Source organism: Panthera onca, chromosome D1, assembly GCF_046562875.1.
Source record: "Panthera onca isolate mPanOnc1 chromosome D1, mPanOnc1 haplotype 2, whole genome shotgun sequence".
Taxonomy (NCBI): domain Eukaryota; kingdom Metazoa; phylum Chordata; class Mammalia; order Carnivora; family Felidae; genus Panthera; species Panthera onca.
The window spans coordinates 49,425,040-49,434,922 of NC_138348.1; the positions used below are offsets into that span (position 1 = coordinate 49,425,040).

A 9,883-nucleotide genomic window follows, 5' to 3' on the forward strand; every position below is an offset into this window, starting at 1 on the left:
ATATTAGATCCAGGTGACCTGGCTTGAGGAAGGGAGCTTTCAGCAGACACAAAGGTACCCAAGCAGGAATTTTAGGTGATGTGGATGCAGGTATCAGAGGCCTGGTAAACCCTTACTGAGGACTTCCAGTAAGGAACTGATGTGACTCAAGCAGCATCAGTCATCCAATATCCCCCCTCCCAGAATTCCCAATGTTCTCTTTATGAATGCATTCTCTCTGTTTATCTTAGTGAAAGGTTTCTCTAAGAGTGTTTCCTAATGCTCATTTCCTCCAGGACTCCTATTATGTCCTCTGCAGTACCTGGATTGGTATCCCAGCTCTGCCACTTAATAGTTGTGTGACCTTGCACAAGTCACTTTACTTCTCTGTGCCTCAGTTTCCTCATATGGTATGTACACTGACTGGATAGGGTTGTTGTGAGAATTAAATGAGTTCCTCATGGAAAACTCTTGGAATACTGCCTGGAATGTAGGAAGGGCTCAGTAAATGTTAACTATTATCATCACCATTATTTCCCACTTCTGAAGACTTGAGAAGTTAAATCCAAGATACTTTTTTTTTTTTTTTAACATCTGCTGGGTTTATTTGAACATTCAGAAGACAAGGCAGGAAACAATAATAGGAAAGAGGATGGGGTGTAGCAATCAGAGCTCAGAGCACCTCCCAGAGCCAGGAGACACTTAACTTAGCTCAGTGAGTAGTCAGGGGAGCCAGGGCCCTGGAGCTCCAGCCATGTCAGCACCATGGGAAAGAGGACTCAGGTGAGTCCACAAGCAAATCTCTGGCCAGCAGATGTGCCCACCTCAGGAGATGCGATGGCGGGAGTTGTCCGCCATTGGTCACCTACTGGAGGGTGTGCTGGGCCTTCCAACCACCCCATGGGTCAGCCTAAATCCCAAATCTATTTTTAAATGGGTTCACACTGTGCTGGTTTCTCCCATCTCACTGAAACACAAAGTCCTTTAGTCACAGGCTTTGTAGTGGGATGCGTTCTAGGAACAGAATTAGAGCTTGAAGCAGGAAAGAAAGGCCAGAATGCCTGACTTCGGTTCTCACACAAGACCTCTGAAAACCCTTATCTTCCTGAGCAGGGAAAGTGAAATGGACTTGTCCAATCTCCTCAGACTGCTCTCACGTCAGGGACAGCACACCGCACAGAGGCCTGTCTATCCTTCATCTTTCCTTACTTCCAGTCTTCAGCCCCTGATATGTGAGGACGTCAGTACCTCTTGCTGAGTCCAGGATAACACATTCTCCAGAAATGTCTATCTCGAATTTGATGTTACCAACATGGCAAAGTCCAACTTCTAACTCCAGAGAGGCAGTAATCAGGGTTGTAGGCAAATCAAGCCTACAAAGAGACTCACTAGGCCAGGATGTGAACTCGGGGCCCAAAAAGAAAGAGTGAGGAATCTGTATGAGCCCTCACGATCAGCAGGACAAAGTCCCTGATGAGACATGAGGACACAGGCCTGGCCAACATGGGTGTGACCACCATGCAGCACGTGCCTGGGAGAGCACCGAACTCAAATGTGCTGATGGAGTATAGACAACCTGGAAAAGAGAGAATTTCATCTTTTAAAAAGTCATGAGTGGGGGACAAAAAAAATCTAGTAATTATACAGAAGAGAAATCAGGCAATACCTTGATCAGATGTTCAGAATTATCATCTCCAGTAAAAGGCACAAGGACATCACATGGCTCCACATCCCCTGAAAGAACATACCATCACCTATACAGTACTCAGGCCAAGAATGCAAAGCCTCAATGTCAATACAAAGAAATTTCAGATACAAACAAAATGAAGAATACTCTATTTTTAAAAAGGGAGAGGAGTTGAAAAACAACTTGTACACCAATGAAATTTAAAACTTTTGCATTTAAAAAAATACCATCAAGAAAGTGAAAAGGCAACTCATAGAATGGGGAAAAATGTTTACAAATCATATATCTAACAAAGGTCTTGTAGCTAGAATATATAAAGAACTCTTACAGCTCAATCATAAAAAGGCAAATAACAAAAATGAGCAAAGGATCTGAACAGGTATTTTTCTAAAGAAGATAAATAAATGGCCAATAACCACATGAAAAGATGTTTGCCATCATCAGCCATTAGGGGAATGCAAATCAAAACCACAATAAGACACCATCTCACACCCACTAAGATAGCTACAATTAAAGGGTCAGATAATAACAAGTGTTGTTGAGGATGTGGAGACATTGGAATTCTCATACACTGCTGGTAGGGATGTAAAATAGTGTAGCCACTTTGGAAAAGTCTGTTCCTCAAAAGGTTATATCTCTATAAAATATTTTTTTTGTATAATATGGAAGACTGAATTCTTCAAAAATGTCAATGTCATAAAAGACAAAGCTTTGGAACTATTCCAGACAAAAGGAGGCTAAAGAAACACAGCAACCAAATACAATACCTGACCCTAGCCTGGGTCCTATATTGGAGGAATATGTCACAAAGAACATTATTGGATCAATGGAAAACTGGAATATGAACAGTAGGTTAGATAAAAATGTTATATCCATGTAAATTCAAGAAGTTTATATCTATACTGTGGTTACATAAGAGAAAAATCCCTATTCTTAGAAAATACACAATGAAATATTAGTGGTAAAGGGTGATAATATAGGTAACTCATACTCAAATGGTTCAGAAAAAAAGTGTGTTATGTATGTTGGGGAAAAGCAAATGATACAGCAAATGGAGTAAAATGTTAATAATCTGGTTAAAGGATATAGAGCTGTTCTTTAGACTGTTTTTATTTTTGCAACTTTTTGTAAGTTTGAAATCATTTACAAATAACCACAAATGACTTTTCTCTATGGGCCATGCAGAGCTGTGTGAAAATAGGTCAGAGTAAATATTGTATGAGTATGTGTGTGTGGTGTGTAGATGTCTGCACACCCAAGTGCCTATACATGTTCCATAGGGCGCTTTGTGTCTCCTATACTATTTGCCCCATTTGGCCTTGGACTTGCTCAGCAAGGGCCACTGGCCTCTTGCTGTCACACCCAAGGAATTTTTTTAGCTAACGTGGGGAAAGCAGTAGAGCCTCTGTGTGCCTGAGGCAGGCGGAGGTAACCAGAGTGAGCTGCCCTGCAGCTTTCTTGCCCTCGGCTGGGAGCAGGCAGGTCAGGCCTAGGCTGCATTCTGAGAGGCTTGCCATCTTCAGAGGTCTGTTTCCAGACTGAAGAGCTCTCTACTGGCCTCTGGAGGGCTGATCTTTCTCCAAGTTCTCTGCAGTCCTGGAGAGGGGAATGAGAGGGAAAGAGGACTCATATTTATTGAGGGCTCACTTTGTGCTGGGCCCTGTGCTTTACATGTTATTTTATTTAAACCACACAGAGCCCTGCCAGATGGGTAAACTGAGGCTCAGAGAGCTGCAGTAATTTGGCCAAGGTTCCACAGTGAGCAGGAGGCAGAGCCAGATTTGGAGCCAAGCCTAGATTCCCCTCTTTCCCCCAGAAATTTTTGCTTCAGATACTGAGATTTTTTTCCCCCTCCTTCTCTCCTCTTTGCTGTCTGATTTGAGGTCACAGCCTGTCCTTATCCCAGGAAATGAAACAAAATCATTGCTAACAGGAATGAATCCAAAAGACCTAGCCAACTTTGGAAAACACCAGCAGGGCTGCCATCAGCCCTGTTTCTATGAGGCTACGGTGATGCTGGGAATCACTCCGAAGGAAGAAGACAGAAATATCTCATCTTTGCTTTAACCTGCCAAAGTAGACATAATCTTTGGGGCTGTGTGCCAAGTCATGGGTTCTGTGTAGCCAGAGATCCTGGCACACATATGGTACCTGCAGTGGACAGGTGTTTGAAGAATCTTCCTGACAGAGGGAGTTGGGGTGGGGTGGAGGGCGCCAGAGGAGAAAGCAGACTCTGCAGCTATAAGGATGGGGGTGGTGAGCAAAGGGGGTTCTGGGCAGTGGCCATTACTTCCAGGGGTGCCCAAGGGCAAAGTCAGAGCAAAATATGCATAGGTGGGAAAGAGGGGGATAAAAACTCTTTAGAAATCTCCACTTTCTCCTCTACTCTTCTCATTTACTTTTCTGGTCTCCTGGCCCCAGCACTCTTTCTATACCCCATTCTCAAAGGTCTTCCTATTAGCTGAAGACTCAAAGGAGGAGTGCTGGGAGAACAGATTATAAACTGGGAGCTGCTGAGAGTCACAAGACAGGGAGAGCCTACCTATGGTGGCATCACCTCAGTGCCTAGAGTGGTAATGTCATTTGAGCCCTTGGATCCAGCCATGCCTGAAGTCCCTGCACTTTTATTTATTTATTTATTTTTTTAATATATGAAGTTTATTGTCAAATTGGTTTCCATACAACACCCAGTGCTCATCCCAAAAGGTGCCCTCCTCAATACCCATCACCCACCCTCCCCTCCCTCCCACCCCCCATCAACCCTCAGTTTGTTCTCAGTTTTTTTTTTTTTTTTTTTTCAACGTTTTTTATTTATTTTTTTGGGACAGAGAGAGAGACAGAGCATGAACGGGGGAGGGGCAGAGAGAGAGGGAGACACAGAATCGGAAACAGGCTCCAGGCTCCGAGCCATCAGCCCAGAGCCTGACGCGGGGCTCGAACTCACGGACCGCGAGATCGTGACCTGGCTGAAGTCGGACGCTTAACCGACTGCGCCACCCAGGCGCCCCATGTTCTCAGTTTTTAAGAGTCTCTTATGCTTTGGCTCTCTCCTACTCTAACCTCTTTTTTTTTTTTTCCTTCCCCTCCCCCATGGGTTTCTGTTAAGTTTCTCAGGATCCACATAAGAGTGAAAACATATGGTATTTGTCTTTCTCTGTATGGCTTATTTCACTTAGCATAACACTTTCCAGTTCCATCCACGTTGCTACAAAAGGCCATATTTCATTCTTTCTCATTGCCACGTAGTATTCCATTGTGTATATAAACCACAATTTCTTTATCCATTCATCAGTTGATGGACATTTAGGCTCTTTCCATAATTTGGCTATTGTTGAGAGTGCTGCTATAAACATTGGGGTACACGTGCCCCTATGCATCAGTACTCCTGTATCCCTTGGGTAAATTCCTAGCAGTGCTATTGCTGGGTCATAGGGTAGGTCTATTTTTAATTTTCTGAGGAACCTCCACACTGCTTTCCAGAGGGGCTGCACCAATTTGCATTCCCACCAACAGTGCAAGAGGGTTCCCGTTTCTCCACATCCTCTCCAGCATCTATAGTCTCCTGATTTGTTCATTTCGGCCACTCTGACTGGCGTGAGGTGATATCTGAGTGTGGTTTTGATTTGTATTTCCCTGATAAGGAGCAACGTTGAACATCTTTTCATGTGCCTGTTGGCCATCCGGATGTCTTCTTTAGAGAAGTGTCTATTCATGTTTTCTGCCCATTTCTTCACTGCGTTGTTTTTCGGGTGTGGAGTTTGGTGAGCTCTTTATAGATTTTGGATACTAGCCCTTTGTCCGATATGTCATTTGCAAATATCTTTTCCCATTCCGTTGGTTGCCTTTTAGTTTTGTTGGTTGTTTCCTTTGCTGTGCAGAAGCGTTTTATCTTCATAAGGTCCCAGTAATTCATTTTTGCTTTTAATTCCTTGCCTTTGGGGATGTGTTGAGTAAGAGATTGCTACGGCTGAGGTCAGAGAGGTCTTTTCCTGCTTTCTCCTCTAGGGTTTTGATGGTTTCCTGTCTCACATTCAGGTCCTTTATCCATTTTGAATTTATTTTTGTGAATGGTGTGAGAAAGTGGTCTAGTTTCAACCTTCTGCATGTTGCTGTCCAGTTCTCCCAGCACCATTTGTTAAAGAGACTGTCTTTTTTCCATTGGATGTTCTTTCCTGCTTTGTCAAAGATTAGTTGGCCATACGTTTGTGGGTCTAGTTCTGGGGTTTCTATTCTATTCCATTGGTCTATGTGTCTGTTTTTGTGCCAATACCATGCTGTCTTGATGATTACAGCTTTGTAGTAGAGGCTAAAGTCTGGGATTGTGATGCCTCCTGCTTTGGTCTTCTTCTTCAAAATTACTTTGGCTATTCGAGTCCCTGAACTTTTAAATAAGAGGACCCAAAGGTTTACACTTTTGTTTAAGAAATTTTCAGTAGGGCTTCTGTCACTTATAATAAGAACAACACAAATAAAATCCTGATTGAAACAGCATCAATTTGTCTAATACACTTTTCAAGGACTAATCCTCTACAATAGCCAAGGCAAGATGCAGGGAACTTTAGTACAGAACCATATGAATGGTAAATTCAGAGGCACCATGGACAGGAAGAGAGCTGGCCAGCCCCTGCCTCAGGAGGCCTTGGCTCCAGAGAAGGTATAAGATGCGTAGGTCCAAATTGCATTGCCTGGAGCTTTATAGAAAGGCTTGGAGCAGGCATAGGTCAGGGCCCACTCTGAGACTTAGCAACCTATGGGTTTTCCTGAGTCTGTCTCAAGTGACAACTATGGTAGCTACCTTCTGCTGAGCCTTTACTCTGTGCCAAAATGTGTTATGTGTATTATTTTATTTAATCCTCACAGCAGCCCTGAGACAGAGATGTTACTGGCATTGCTTTCTAGATGAGGAACTAAAACACAGTGGTGAAGTAACTTACTAGTCATATAGCTGGTAAGTGGCAGAGCAGGGATTCAAGCCTAGTTGTTTTTAAAATTTTTTGTAATGTTTATTTATTTTTGAGAGTGAGAGAGATAGAGCATGAGCAGGGGAGGGGCAAAGAGAGAGAGAGGGAGATACAGAATCCAAAACAGGCTCCAGGCTCCAAGCTGTCAGCACAGAGCCCAATGCGGGGCTTGAACCCACGAACTGTATACGATCATGACCTGAGCTAAAGTAGGACGCTCAACCGACTGAGCCACCCAGGTGCCCCTCAAGCCTAGTTGTTTTTAAGAATTACATTATACTTCTTCCAAGACGGGCCAATAGGGCAGGGAAGGTTGGCTATATGGAGAATTAATGATCTTTTCTGTTGGTAAAGCCCTCCAGAGTTCACAAAGGTTAATTTTATATGCAATCTTACAGATAAGGAAACTGAGGCTTAGAGGCAGGAAGTGACTTTCTCATAGTCATTTGGGAAAACTGGATAAACTTACCAGGGATGATACTCCTCAAACAGAGCAGCCAGGCTGCAATTTGCAGAAACTCATAGTGTATGTGCAGGCTAGCCTCACTACACTGACCCATGCTTAAGTGAAGTGATGCTATCAGTCTGGCTGAGGATGATCTCTAAGAGATAAGGGGACCAATTGTGGTTTGGCCCCAGATCCAATTGCAGAACACAAATCCCATTACAGCAAAGAGCTCTGCATTCATAAAAAGATCCCTAGCTCCAGCCAAAGTCCTGTTTAGTTTTCAGCAACACTTGATATGGACAAATTCCAGTTCAATCAGAGACATTCAGCTTCCTGGTGTTCCCAGAGGGGGAGCAGGGAATCTTGCTATAAAAGGAGCCCCTTACTTCCACTGGGCCATCCTCAGCAAAAGGGCTGCAAGACTGAGTTAGTTGCCTAAGGAGTGGTAGCTGGAATCTGCCTGCCTGGCTTCCTCCCAGAGGAAAGTAGCTGTCCCAGCTTAAGCCCCAGGGGCCCTCACTGTTGGACCTGCCTTGATGCATTGCCCAATCAGAGGTACCTGTCCTAGAGAGACAAGGCAAGGCTGTCTTTCACTGTTCCCTGGGTGATTCATGCCTGGAGGAGTGACCAGGCAGGAATCCAGGCAACAGGACAGAAGGGGCCAGGGCAGCCACTGTTGTTCACTGCTGGAAGCATACCAAAGGACTGGAAGGTGAGCTGCAATCCCACCTCCTTTTTGCCTCTCCCTCCAAGAGATCCTGCCCTTGATGAATGGGGCTAGGGGGCAGGGGCTTTCTTGAAGCCAGGTGAGTAGCCTTCCGGACTTCTGGATTTCTTTTCCCACAAGCAGGCTGTGAGCTGTGAATCTAGGACAAGTGTTGAAGACAGGAATGGAAGGTAAGAAGCAGGTTCATGAGTTGAAACCCAGTCCTTCCAGGTCTGGGAAGTCCAGCACATGTTCTGGGGGCAGACAGTCTTTCCCAGCTGTGCCACTTGCCTTCCTTGGGCAAGACCTTAACTTCTTGCCATACTGACACTAGTATTTATTGACTTACACTAGTATTTATTGAGCACCTTGTATGTGCTGTGCTAGGGATTTAATGGTAAGCAAAAAAATAGACTCAGTTGCCTTTCTTAGAGCTTAGTTAGTAAAGAAGATAAATATTAATCAAACAACCAATAAGATGCCCACTACTACCACATACATACACAAGAAAAGTCCAGGAGAGATGTAGAGCATATAATTAGGGAAAATTCACCCACTCTGGGAATTGAGAGAAGGCTTTCCTAAAGAAATGATAATGGAGCTGAGGTCTGTTTGCTGAACAGGGTAGAAGAGACATTCCATGCAGAGAGAACAGGATATTCAAGGGTAGGCCATGTGGCAAGGAGAATGGCTCCTCCAAGGAATGGGAAGAAGGCTCAGGAGGCAGAAGAAATGCAGATTGGAGACCCAAGTGGGGACAGACCATGCAAGAATGTGAGTCTTAAGAGCAATAGACAGTTTTTTGTGGTGCTTTAAACAGAGAGGTGAGATTAACACACTTGTAGTTTGAAAGGTTTACTCTGGCAGCAAAGAACAATGGATTAGAAGAGAATCAAAGAACATTCAGGAGAGCAGTTAGGAGGTCTCCGGCATTTGCTTGTAAAATGGAAATAATAGGTAATACTATCTCATAAGCTGTTACCAGGATTTCATGAAATACCGCATTTTAAGTATTTATGCCAGCACCTGACATACAGTAAAAGCTCAGTTAATGTCGTTATTGTTACTTTTGTTGGTTCTCTTCCTAGAGCTGATCTTTCTGCTTCGTATCTGCTCCTGTCAGACAAGGTGGGAGAGGGTAGTGGCAGTGGTTTCCAGGGTGGAAGTGTGGTTTGTCTTAAGTCGCAAGGTAGAGGCCAGAAGCCAGATGCCTGAAAGGCTCTTTAGAATGGCTTGAGAGTATCAAGGACTCACAAAGAACACCGAGTTCCGATTGCTCTCGGAAGCATGCTGGAGAGTGAAAGACCCTCCCGACGGTGAGCTCTAGGGGTGCTTTTCTCCCCGGTATTCCGAAGAGCAGGTGTGGGGCACCATGCACTCCTGTGCAGTAGCGCGGAGGCGGGAGCCATTGCCACACCTCAGCCCTAAGCTGGCTCTCAGGTTTCCAGCCAGCCCTGCGCCCCCCGGCTCGCAAGTGCGGATGCGGGTACATGGACAGAGGGTGCCAGGAGGTGGAGTGGGGGGTGGGGGAGGTGTCCCCGGAAAGCCGGCTCCAGCCAGCCTGCAGGGGCTGCCCCCTCCCCAGTCACGTGGCCTGGTGGGTGGGGACCGACCTGAAGTTGCAGAAATCCTGAGCCATCCCAACTCTGAAGTGCGCTGTGGACGTTGGGGTTCCTGGAGGGGGCGCGGAGTTGGGAATTTGCAAAGCCGAGCAGCGGCGCGGACGGAGGGACTTGGGGCATGGCTCAGCTGGCGGTGATCCCGGGGTCCGCCACGGCGTGGCCAGGTGAGCGGCAGTCGGGGGCTACAGCGGTTGGGGTGGGAGAGGCTGCTCCACCAAGGGGCCCCCACACCCTATCCCGGTCCAGGGGATGCGGGGCACCCGAAACAGGAGAGGGCGGTGGGATAAAGCGGCCGTGGTAGAGCCTCGGCGCTCTGAGTCAGTTCAGCCAGCGTCACCCCTTGTCCCCGGTCCTTCCCTTCAACGCGGTGCCTTAGAGACCCGCAGCGGCCAGCGAACGCTGGGGAACCGTGAGCAGGGAGGGGGCGCTCCGCTGGCCCCGCCCCTCGCGCGCGCACTGGCTGCTCCCCGTGACGTCACG

General features: G+C 46.1%; 1 long non-coding RNA gene across 1 annotated transcript; it reads right to left on the reverse strand.

Annotated features, from left to right (window-relative positions):
- Positions 1-403: 403 nt before the first annotated feature.
- LOC144612932 (uncharacterized) lies at positions 404-9,773 on the reverse strand. The gene is made up of 3 exons (XR_013550144.2): positions 9,395-9,773; positions 1,646-3,262; positions 404-1,555 (listed from the first exon to the last, which is right to left on the reverse strand). It is a non-coding gene; the product is annotated as an uncharacterized LOC144612932 (long non-coding RNA).
- Positions 9,774-9,883: the final 110 nt, after the last annotated feature.